We start from the raw sequence: 12,320 nt of genomic DNA on the forward strand, positions 1-12,320 counted from the left end.
TGGAAATAAAAGCTTGATGAACAAGGCTGCAACTTTCACCTTTGTGCACGTGTCTAATTATTGCCTTAGGATAAAATTCTAGTAACCAGAGGCTAAGAATGCATATTTTTAACTCCGAGGAGCCAGGAGCCCAGGCCTCTGGGCGGTGCTCTCACCTCTCCTCCAGGCGGCCCTCCCAGACTGGCCTTCCAGGGTTGAGTACAGCTCCCATGGTCCCTTCCTCTCTTAGAGACCTGCCCTGAGAGCCCTGAAAAATGCTGGGAAGGCCTGGCTGGTGATGGCCAGGAGGGGCAGGGGTGGAGAGCACAAAGCAGGCTTGTCTGGGGCACAGGAAGAGGCCCCGCCCTCCGTGCTGCTGGCCCTACATTCCTCCTGGACAATGGCTGCCTTGGGAATCCTGGGAATGAAGGAGGCGGGCGGCTTCCCCAACCTGCGCCCTCCACCCCCACCAAGTTGTGCCCTTTCCCCAGATGGAAAGCAGGGGCACTTTGCATTGTGGCAAGGTGGGGAGGGCCAGCTACCATCCATGCCTACAGTTCCCGCCCCTCCTTTCACCAACACTAATCCACAGAGCCCCGCAGCAGCGACCTGCCCAGCCACCCTATCCCCATGGACCTTGGGCAAGTCCTGCTCCCTCAACTGGAAAAAAAGGGGCTTGGATTCAGTGGTTGCAAAACTCCCCACAGATCTCAAAGGCCGAAATGTGTGACTAAGACATGCACAGGCTTTGAGTCAGATTGCCTGAGTTTAAATCCTGGGCTGCCCTTTACCCTGGGAACTTAAGCTCCTGGGTTGCCCGCTTCCCTCTCGGCAAAGGATGTTTGTTGATAGAGTTCCACTCCCCCCCCATGGGAAGGCAAACTCCTTAGTCTGTGAATCCCGATTTATGCTGCATAACTCTGCTCAAAATACTAACCAGATCTCCAACCCCAGACCCTCTCATGCCCTGTGCGGACTGTGGCCCCTGGACATTTGCCCAGCAATTGGCCACACTCTGGGAGCTACAAGGGGCACCTGACGCCCCTGATGAAGCATCCCTCCCCGGCATGTTTCCATCTTTCCTTGCATCAGTCATAAGGCCATAAAGCTGTAAATGGTAAAGGCTTAATGGGACAAAAAAAAATTGTTTAATATAGGAAAACTCTTATTTATTGTTATTTATTTATTTATTTGGAGTTTTGACCTGTCAACCAGGCTGGAGTGCAATGGCATGATCTCAGCTCACTGCAATCTCCACCTCGGGTTCAAGCAATTCTTCTGCCTCAGCCTCCCACGTAGCTGGGATTACAGGTGCCCGCCAACATGCCCAGCTAATTTTTTTTCCTTTCTTTCTTTTTTTCTTTTTTTTAGTAGAGACAGGGTTTCATATGTTGGCCAGGCAGGACTCGAACTCCTGACCTCATGATCCACCCACCTTGGCCTCCCAAAGTGCTGGGATTATGTGGTATGAGCCACCTCACCCGGCTATTCATTTATTTTGAAACAGAATCTCACTCTGTCAGTCAGGCTGGAGTCCAGTGGCATGATCTTGGCTCATTACAACTTTCACTTCTACGTCCCAGGTTCAAGCAATTCTCCTGCCTCAGCCTCCTGAATAGCTGCTGGGATTACAGGTGTGTACCACCATGCTCAACTAATTTTTGTGGGTTTTTTTTTTTCAGTAGGACAAGTTTTTGCCATATTGACCAGGCTGGTCTTGAACTCCTTTCCTCAAGTGATCCTTCTGCCTTGACCTCCCAAAGTGCTGGGATTGTGGGCATGAGCCACTGCACCAGCTGGAAAACTCTTACATTAGATCGCATGTCCTTACTTTTGCTTGGGAAATGCAGGCATTTCCAATGCCACCAGCAGTTGCCAGGCATCATGGGTGGCATGGACTCCAGGCTCTTACTAACCCACTGGAAGTTTAGGACAAACACGTGTCAACAGGGACCCATTCCCAAAGCTACTCCTGTAAATATTTCTGAGCTATTTGCCACAAATCCCTGCCCACTCTCCCTCATAGACTTGTTCCCTCCTTCCCGTTACTCACCTTCTCCTCAGCCCTATTCTTCTACTCCCCTGAATTCAGATCCTCTGCCTCAAGTGCCAGAAAACTCCCCTCATAATGGCTTGTACAATAAGGAAAATACATGATCATACTTCATCCAATTTAGACACCACTGATGTTAAGAAGCACCGCTGCTTCATGTACTTTATTTATTTATTTTCAGAAACAGAGTCTTGCTATGTTGCCCAGGCTGGTCTTGAACTCCTGGGCTCAAGCCACCCTCCTGCCGCGTCCTCTCAAAGTGCTGGGATTACAGGCATAAACCACCATACTTCATGTACTTTAGAAAGAAAAAAATCCTAAAACATTGCTAACTAAAGTGACAATGATTTCTTATCACTTATAATTTTATACTTACTGAAAAGGTTCTCTTACACTTACTGTTCTTGTACTTACTTAATAAGAAAAACGTAGGTGAAATAAATTAGTTAAGGTTTTCTTAAAACGTTACCCCATTCACAGTCCGATTCTTGGATCACTTTTCAACTCCCAGCTGTCAATGTCTGTTTTTCCACACAGAATCACCATCTGGGCCATCTTACAAGTACTGGTGATACAGAACATTTTTTAAAAGTGGTCTGTCAGGCTGGGTGTGGTAGCTCACACCTGTAATTTTAGCACTTTGGGAGGCAGGTGGATCATCTGAGGGCAGGAGTTCAAGACCAGCCTGGCCAACATGGTGAGATCCCGTCTCCAGTAAAAATACAAAAATTAGCTGGGTGTCCTGGTGGGCGCTTGTAATCCCAGCTACTCGGGAGGCTGAGGCAGGAGAATTGCTTTAGCCTGGGAGGCAGAGGTTACAGTGAGCTGAGATCGCGCCATTGCACTCCAGCCTGTGCAACAAGAGCGAAACTCTGTTTCAAAAAAAAAGAAAAAAAAAGCTCTATGGAATTATCTATTGCTGCATGAAAGATTACCCCAAATCTTAGCAGCTTTAAGTAATCAACATTTTATATTGTACTTTCTGTGCATATGGCTTAACTGGGTGGTTCTGGCTCCTGGTCTCTTATGAGGCTGCATTCAAGCTGTCCTCTGGGGGCTGCAGGCATGTGGGGCTGGAGAGCTACTTCCAAGTTCACTCACATGACTGTGCACAGACCTCAGGTCCTAGCTGGCTGCTGGCTGGAAACCACCTCAGGGCCTCACCACATTAGCCTATCTGTAGGTCTCCTGACTGGCTTTATGACATGGCCCTGGCTTCCCACCCCCTACCAAATGATCCAAGAGAAAGCACAAGTAAGCATTCAAGACAGAAGCCACCGTCTTTTTTTTTTTTTGAGATGGAGTCTTGCTCTGTCACCCAAGCTGGAGTACAACTGCTTTATCTCGGCTCACTGCAACCTCCACCTCCCAGGATCAAGGAATCTCCCACCTCTCCCACCTCAGCCTCCCGAGTAGCTGGGATTACAGGCACCCACCACCATGCCCATCTAATTACTGTATTTTTGTAGAGACGGGGTTTCACCATGTTGGCCAGGCTGGTCTTGAACTCATGACCTCAGGTAATCCATTCACCTCGGCCTCCCAAAATGCTGGGATTACAGGTGTGAGCCACTGGGCCCAGCCACATATCATGATTTCTCCTGTATGCCTGTTGATCACACAGACCAACCCTGGAACAACGTGGTAAGGGGCTGCACAAGGGTGTGAATAGCAGGAAGTTGGGACCACTGGGGGCCATTTTGCAGGCTGTCTATGACATCCACTTTTTTTTTTCTTTGAGACCAAGTTTCAGTCTTATCACCCAGGCTGGAGTGTGTTGGCGCTATCTTGGCTTCCTGCAACCTCCACCTCCTGAGTTCAAGTGATTCTCCTGCCTCAGCCTCTCAAGTAGCTGAGATTACAGGCACATGCCACCACGTCCAGCTAATTTTTGTGTTTTTAGTAGAGCTAGTGTTTCTTTGGCCAGGCTGGTTTTGAACTCCTGACCTCAGGTGATCCACCCACCTCAGCTTCCCAAAATGTTGGGATTACAGGTGTTAGCCAATGCACCAGGCCCACATCCACTATTATCTCTGGGATTGCATTGTAAACTTTGCCAGACAATCAAAAGCTTCTAACTATCAGCCAGGACTCAAATAATCTTTACATGGCTTGTGGACCAAAACATCATGGGGTTATAGTTGTCCTGTCATGACATTAGGAAAGCCACCAAGTTCACACATGCAGGACAGCTGAGCCAAAGCTACTGTCTGGCTGACACAGATTAAGATGCCACTGGCTGTAACATGTATGCTGATTTCAAACATGTTAGAATGTGACCAAATATGCACTTTAGAATTAATGAAATACATCGTGTTACATGAGAAGTCTTGAGAAATGATAGCTCCGGAGTGAATTGATTCAGAGACTCTGCACCGTCTTCAGGGGCCCGAGTTCCCTCCATCTTTGTCTTCTAACACCCTCAGCATGTGTGCTGTGTCCCTGGATGGTTCCCCTCAAGGTCAAAAATGGCAAAAATGCAGTTCTAAGCATCCTGTATGGGCCAACAATTCCTCTCAAATGCCTCCTTTTAAGAGTAATGAAATGTTTTCCAGAGACATCCAGATCTTCCCTTCATATCATTGACCAGAAACCGTGTTACTGCCTTTGTTCTATTAGGTTCACTTGTATATGTTAGCTAAATTCAGAATGATTCAAACAAAATTAGAGATTACTTTTTCTACATAAAAAAGTCTGGAGGGTGGTGCTCCATAGTGTCAGTGTCACCAGGGACCCAGGCACCACTCATCTCACGTGATTTCATTCCCAAATCCACCTCATATTTCAAAACGGCTGCTGGAGTTCCAGCCATCAGATTCATGTTGTAGACCAAAAGCTGAAGGGCGAAGGTTGTTCTTCAGCAGAGTCATCTCCTTCAAGCAACCTTCTCAGATGTCCCACAGAACATTTCTGTTTTCATCTTTTTGGTCAGAACTTGATTACTGGCCGTTCCTAGGTGTAAGAAATCATAGAGGCATATTTTTTTGATAGGTACTTTGTCACTCTAAATAAAATTTGATCCTTTTACTAAGGAAGAAGAGAGGAAAATGAATGTTAGTTGGCCATAAGCAGTGTCTTCCACTGTCCACACACTTAAACCAATCCCTGGTTAGAGGGACAGGGGGATTGATCTAGATGCATCATGATTTACTCTGGAGTTGGACACAGATGACATTCTTCGAGAGATGGATCTTTGCACAAAATCTGAACTCTATTAGTGAGGAAGAAGCAGATGGAGCAGTCACTACTGGTTCTTTACCAATAACCATTGCCCTCCTTTCTTGCTAACAGAACCTTGAGTTTGCTCAGGAATCAGGCTGCCAAATTCTTCAGGGATGCTAAGCCCCCTCCCCTGGGATTGGAGGTGAATCCTAATTAGTCTGAGCACCCCCAGCAATTCCAGTCCCTCCGCCAGTGTTTGATCTGAGAATGGACATGTAGCATGATTTGGCCTATGAGACATAAGGGGATTTTTTTTTTGGGGGGGGGCTTCTAAAAAGATCTCACAGAGGTCGAAAGAGAAACAGCATTTCTTGGCCTCTCAATGTCATTTTCTGCCTGTGGTGTCTGAAACTGCAGCATCTGCCTTGTGACTTTGAGAGAAGTCAGGGTACAAGGACAAAAATCAAGAGGATAAGGACAGCAGAAAAAAGAGAAAGAAATGTGGTGAAATATTTAGAGTGGAAACCTATTCAGCAACCAAAATGAGCTGGGCATGGTGGCTCACGCCTGTAATCCTGACACTTTGAGAGGCTGAGGCAGGTGGATTGCTTGAGCCCAAGAGTTTGAGAACAAACTGGGCATCATAGCATGACCCTCTATCTAAAAAGAAAAAAAAAAAGAACTATTGCTACAACAGCGTAGGTGAAACTCAAAACCATTGTCTGAAGCCAAAGAGCCAGACACAGAAGAGTACATACAATATGATCCAATTCATAGAAAGGCCTAGAACATACAAAGCTGATCTACAGATAAACACCAGATTATCTGGAGCAGGAGGTGGCGGGGGTGGCGGTGGGGGGATTGACTGCCTATGGACACAAGAGAACTTGCTGCATGATGTCAATATCCCACATCTTGATTGGACTGAAGGTGACCAGGTCAACACTTGTCAAAAGTCATCAAACTGTAGTTTTAAAATCTGTGCATCCTGGCTGGGCATAGTGGCTCACATCCCATAATCCCAGCACTTTGGGAGGCCAAGGCAGGTGGATCTCTTGAGTCCAGGAGTTCGAGACCAACCTGGACAAAATAGCAACACCCAAACTCTACAAAGAACACAAAAATTAGCCAGGCATGGTGGTACATGCCTGTAGTCCCAGCTACTCAGGAGGCTGAGGTGGGAGGATCACCTGAGCCCGAGGAGGTCAATTCTGCAGTAAGCCGTGATCATGTTACTGCACTCCAGCAGAGTGACAGAGTGAGACACTGTTTCAAATAATAATAATAATAATAAATAATAAAACAAAATCAAATCTGTACATCCTACTGCATATAAATTGTATTTCAGTAAAGTTGACGAAAGAAGGAAAAGAAATAAAACAAGCAAGAAACAAAGAAGTGCAGAAGTAACGTATGTCCTTGATGACACTGTTGAGTCACTGACTTCACCAACACCGTATAAGCCATTTTTAAGTTGGGTCTTTCATAGCTGGAACCCCAAAACACCTTTACGTGGGAGGAGAGGCATCCAGACCCAGCCTAGGGAAGTGGGTTTTGAGGAGCAGCTGAGAAGGCAAGAGACCCTGAAGCTCTGCTTGATCTGGTGGGGTCTGCTCTCTGCTCCACAATCAGGCCCAGTACAGCTGGGGATTTCTTCCCACAGTTCTCCAACCTTCTCCAGCCCATCTGTGAAATGGAGCCCTGGTAATCAAAGGACTTGGTCTCAGGCTTCTGGAGATGACTTTTGCAAACAAAGCATAAGAGCTCTTAGCACAGAGCCTGGCACAGAGGAAGCGTTCAATGTGGTGCCTGCGTTACCTCCCCTGGCCCTGGTGAGGATGACCTGGGCCTGAACCAAGCAGGAGCAGACAGAGAGGAGGGAACAGAACTTAGAAACCTTTGGGACTATAAATGTCTGATGACACCAAGCACTTGGGCATGGGTGACAATGTGGATGGGATCGCTTCTCAGGCTTTTGGCAAAGATTATATGTAATATCTGTTTTTATTATTAGGTAGGTGCTGGTAAAGGAAGAGAAGAGATACAGGAGGAGAAACAGGTTTATGAGGTAAAAAAAAAAATAAAAGTGTAAGTTGAGTTTGAAGTATTTGTGAACGGTACAGAGTGGTGGGTAGGAGCAAGGGCTCTGCCACCCACTAGCTATGTGATCTGGGTCAAGTTACCACCTTTCTCGGAGTCTCAGTATCCTCATCTGTAAAATGGGCATTCTAAGAATACTTAGCTCATTGGGTTGCTACAAAGATTAGATGAAGCATAACTAAAAGAAAAAAAAGGAAAACAAAAAGAAAAAAACAAGAGTAGATGAAGCAATATATTGGCAGTGTTTAGCATAGTGCCCAGCACATAGCAGGCACTTCTCAAACGGTGATAATAATGTCATCATCCCTTCAACCCTTCACAGCCTGCATCCCCGGGTTAGGTGGGTAGCCTCCGCTGAGCGTGTGCACTGGAATACCAAACTTAGCCTGGAGCTTTTTGGGCTTTCGTCTTACCCTCCCTTGCCTCAAACAGGATGATCGCCTGCGGAAGATTTCTTCTCCTTTCCTTTTTCCTTGCCCCCTTCCTTCCCTTCCTTCCAGTCTCTACTCTTCCCTGCATCTAACAGGAAGCTTTCCTTGACTAATGTCTCCATTCTCTGCCAACCTCCCTACTGCCTTTGTGTAGGTTCTGGCCTCCCAGCCCAGAGCTCTATCCAACCCACTCCATTGCCCACACCCCCAATACAAACCGTGGGCTTTCTCCGTGGCAGTTCAAGGGAGGCCCGAATCCATGGGGACGCCTGCCTGCGAAGGGAAGGATGCCGCCTTGCACCGCAGCTCTACCACAGCCCCATGGACCCGCTGGGAAAGGGGTGGAGCTGGCGAGGAGGAGGCCACCTGCCAGAGTGGCAGCAGACAGGCCAGCTAAATCCTTGACCTATGATTTAAGGGGTCGGGCATAGTTCAATAGAGCACTCCAGGCTGAGTTCCAGCTCATTCACACAGGTCAGAGGGATGAGGGGCGAGGCGGGGAGAAGGGCCATCTCCTCCAAGGGCCCTTGGCTTCCTCCCTAGCCTTCTGGGGCATAATCCAGCCTGAAAATCACAAAATCCCTGAAAACCGTCAGTTCCATTCCCATCAGCGTCGATGCCCCCTCTGAGAGGCCAGAGGAGGAGGGCGGGACGGGGAGAGGGGAGGACAGCAGGGCAGGAGGGTGGAGATCTAGGCAGGCACAGCGCCTGGCACACAGCGAGGGCGGGAAAGGCTCCTCCCTCTGCTAACCGCGGAGCCCTTTGTTAGGTCCCGAGACGCGGCGGCTCTGCCCGGCTTCCCAGGTCGGCCCTGGTCTCTGCTCCCCTCCTTTGCCTTTGGAATTTGTCCTCAGACCTGGACCCTACCAGGGAACAGCGGGATTATCTGATGGAATTCTACGTGCAAACCGAAAGAGGTTTTGCCATAAATTCTAGTCCGGCCCCGGGCCGAGGGCCACGCCTGGGTCCCTCTCCAGGCCACCCGCCCGCGTCCCCGACCCCCGGCCCAGGGCCTCCCCGTGCTGCCCCCAGGGCTGCCCCGGGGAGCGCTATGCAAATGAGATGCAAACTAGGCCAAGGCAGCCGCGGGGATTGGCTGCCGCGGGAGACTCAGTCCGCCCAATCCCCGGCCGCCCGCCAGCCCGGGCGCCCCCGACCCGGGGCCGGGTCCCGCGCGTAAATCAGTCCCGTCAGCGTTAATGGCTCCTGACTAATTGCCTGGACTTGGGCTCCGGGCTTGGGTCGCCAGCATTAAAATTCAATCAGGCCTAGCGCTGAGCTATTAAATATTCATTGAGAGAGCTTCCCGAAATCGGGCTGGGGGATGGGGACGGACAGGGTTGGAGGGACTACCCGAATCCCCGGCTCCCGAGGAGGTGCCACTCCTCCCCAGCGCGCTCTCAGCTTCTGCAGCGGCTGCTGGGCTTCCATTCTGCAGGGCCTGACTTCTCCCTGGAGACTTTAGGGAGACTGAGCCGCCCTGTAGAAGGAATGTTCAGTTATGCCAAGGGGGCTGTCTCCTCCACGCCTGGTCACCTCGCCGCAGGACTCTTCACCCAGTGCCCACCATGAGCTCCTTTGCATGCTGGAACCTTAGGTCCCACCGGGAGTGAAATAGCTCCAGGGCACAGAAGGCTTAATCTTTAGGAGGGCCCCAACTTCCCTGGCCCTGCTGCCGGGGCTTTATGGAGCTACCCTGGCCATCCTCAGCATGGCTAGAGAGAGCATCAGTCTGGGAAGCACCAGGTCTGTGGTGGAAGGGAGGAGTGGGCTTTGTACAGGCCTCCCCTCCTCTTCCCTGCCCCCAGGAATGCAGCCTGTCCAAGCTCCCGGGCCCCTGGTCTGATGCTGAGCAGGCTGCCTGGAAGTTCTCAAGGAGGGTACCAAGGGGGAGGGAGTTGGGCCTGAGGGGGCCCTTGGGAGTGTCAGGGACTTAAGCAGAAAGTGCACCCTCCACCCACCCACACACACACCATAGTCAGAGGGTTATGAAGACAGCTTAGCAGATGTGATGACAGCCATGGCCCAAGGACTGGGTGAGCCACTCAAATAAAGGCCAAGAGCTTTTCTAGCCCCTCTTTGATATATTGCCACATCTCTTCATGCTGCAGCGCTAGTCCCAAGGCAAGGAGATGTTTGGGTTGGGAGGAAGAGAAAGTCTCGGGAAGTGTGCTAGAAGAGACTCATTTCCCTCCACTGGTTTTTCAGGGATTCCTCAGGAGCAAACCACCTGTTCACAGGGCTTGTCCCCTGCCCTTTGGACTGCTCCCTTCTCCTGGTGCCTAAGGATGGTGCAAGGCACGAACCCTGTGGGGCATGGGCGGAGGCTCCGACTGTCGGAGCCACAGAGCACCCGCAGATGCTGCAGGGGAGGGGTGGAGGCTGAGGGTGCCGGTCTCTACAAGGCCAGCAGCCATCAGGACTCCAAGAGGGTTGTAAATTCAGGGAACACTGTTTTGGTGGACACTGGACGGAACTTCTTGGTCTGCTATCTCTGAGGGCATCAACTCTTGGCCCTGAAGGAAGCCTGAAATTCTTGCCTGAGAACCCCTACTCCCCCAGGGCTTAGATGGTGATCTCCTTGCAACAAGTGGGGTCCAAGAAGCACCCTCTCTCCAGAAACCAGGCAGGCCCCAGGGCTGGGTGCAGGGCAGAATGTGTCTGGCAGCGATTAGGAGGGGAGCTGGGGCTGGGAGGCCTCAGGCTTCAGCAGGTCAGGAGTGACCCCAGCCAAGTGTCCGATTCCAAAGCCAAACGTCACAGGCAATCCAGGATTCCAAACTCACCCCACGTGTGGTTCCTATTAGGGCTGGCTGGGGTCTTCCTGAAGGCCAAGCCAGATTCCTGCGCCCCTCCCCCAGCACAGCCCCTCCCTCTCCAGGCAATTTGGAATGTCTTACTGGCCCCATGGGGTGGCCTGCCAGCACCCACCCTTGGGGATTTCCAGGGGCATCCAACTCTAAATACGCCTCTCCACCCACTAGAGGACGATTTTTTGCAATCCCTCAGAGGGGACAAAGGGATAGGGGACTTTAAACCTTTAGCTCCCCAGGGTAGACTAATTCCTGAAGGTCCCTGCACTGTGCCTGGGGAGTCTTCCCCATCTCCAGGTCAGCCACTTTTGTTCAGGCCTCAGCCCCTCTGCCTGGACAAACGCAGCTGCCCCCGTTGACCTTCTGCTACCAGTCCATTCCTCCACACTGCCCCTGAGCCAGTTCCCAAAACTCAGACCTATTATTCAGATTCTTTCCCTCCTTGCAAAACTTCCAATAGCTCCCCAGCAACTCTGAAGCCATTGAAGACTGGTGGCCAGTGGGCTACATCTGGTCCCATTATGTTTGTATCCTGTGTAGTTAGAGCACTCACAGAATTAATTTTTTTTTTTTTTTTTTTAGATGGAGTCTCACTCTGTCACCCAGGCTGGAGTGCAGTGGCACGATCTTGGCTCACTGCAACCTCCGCCTCCCAGGTTCAAGCCATTCTCCAGCCTTAGCCTCCCGAGTAGCAGGGACTACAGGTGTGTGCCACCACACCCGGCTAATTTTCATATTTTTAGTAGAGACAGGGTTTCATCATATTGGTCAGGCTGGTCTTGAGCTCCTGGCCTTGTGATCTGCCCGCCTCGGCTTCCTAAAGTTCTGGGTTACAGGCATGAACCACTGTGCCTAGCCAAAAAAAATTTTTTAAATAGTTGCCAACATTTAAAAGCCAGGAGGCAACACATACATCTACATTTATTTTTAAAAATATTTTTTGGCTGAGCATAGTGACTGATGCCTGTAATCCAAGCACTTTGGGAGGCCAATGTGGGCAGATCACTACTTGAATCCAGGAGTTTGAGACCAGCCTGGGTAACATGGTGAAATTCCATCTCTACCAAAAAAAAAAAAAAAAAAAAAAAATTAGCCAGATGTGGTGGTTCGCACTTGTAGTCCCAGCTACTCAGGAGGCTAAGGTGGGAGGATCGCTTGAGCCCGGTGGCAGAGGCTGCAGTGAGTTGAGTGGCATCACTGTACTCCAGCCTGAGTGACAAAGTAAAACCCTGTCTCTGAAAAAAAAAAAAAAAAAATTTAAAGGCGGAGTCTTACTTTGTCCCTCAGGCTGGAGTGCAATGGTGCAATCATAGCTCACAGCAGCCTTAAGTCCTGGGGCCGAGTGATCCTCCTGCTTCAGGCTCTTGAGTAGCTGAGATTACAGGCTCCAGCCACTGCACATGACTCTATTTTTAAATTTTCTTGAAAACTCTGGCAACATGTTTGCATTCCTGGATGGCAACAACTGGCTGGGGCTGAGTAAGGACGGTGGCTTACCTATGCACCATTGTGAGAATTCTGGAATCCTCACCAATCCCTATTGTTTCCCAGGTCTGAGGCCCAGATGAGTGAATAGCCTTTTTATCACTAGGCTGGCACTGGCCTTTTTATTTTACTTCTTGTCAGTTTCATGTCTTTAGTCATGTATGTTCCCATCTGCCCCTTCCTGCAGATACTTCAATTTGTTACAACAAACTCAAGTCAAAATTCCTTGACCTGGCATTTGTGTCCCTTCAGACTCCCTTCACAGATGGGTCCCGTCCTTATCCCAGTCAACTCCTC

The 12,320-nt window shown here is 49.9% G+C and overlaps 1 long non-coding RNA gene across 1 annotated transcript; it reads left to right on the plus strand.

Moving 5' to 3' along the window:
* The first annotated feature begins 2,616 nt into the window (after positions 1–2,616).
* Positions 2,617–11,615, plus strand: LOC119473746. Its single transcript, XR_005202968.1, has 3 exons — positions 2,617–2,683; positions 11,285–11,291; positions 11,540–11,615. It is a non-coding gene; the product is annotated as an uncharacterized LOC119473746 (long non-coding RNA).
* The last annotated feature ends 705 nt before the right edge of the window (positions 11,616–12,320 follow it).

The sequence above is a fragment of the Cebus imitator genome, unplaced genomic scaffold, assembly GCF_001604975.1.
Source record: "Cebus imitator isolate Cc_AM_T3 unplaced genomic scaffold, Cebus_imitator-1.0 Scaffold181, whole genome shotgun sequence".
Classification (NCBI taxonomy): domain Eukaryota; kingdom Metazoa; phylum Chordata; class Mammalia; order Primates; family Cebidae; genus Cebus; species Cebus imitator.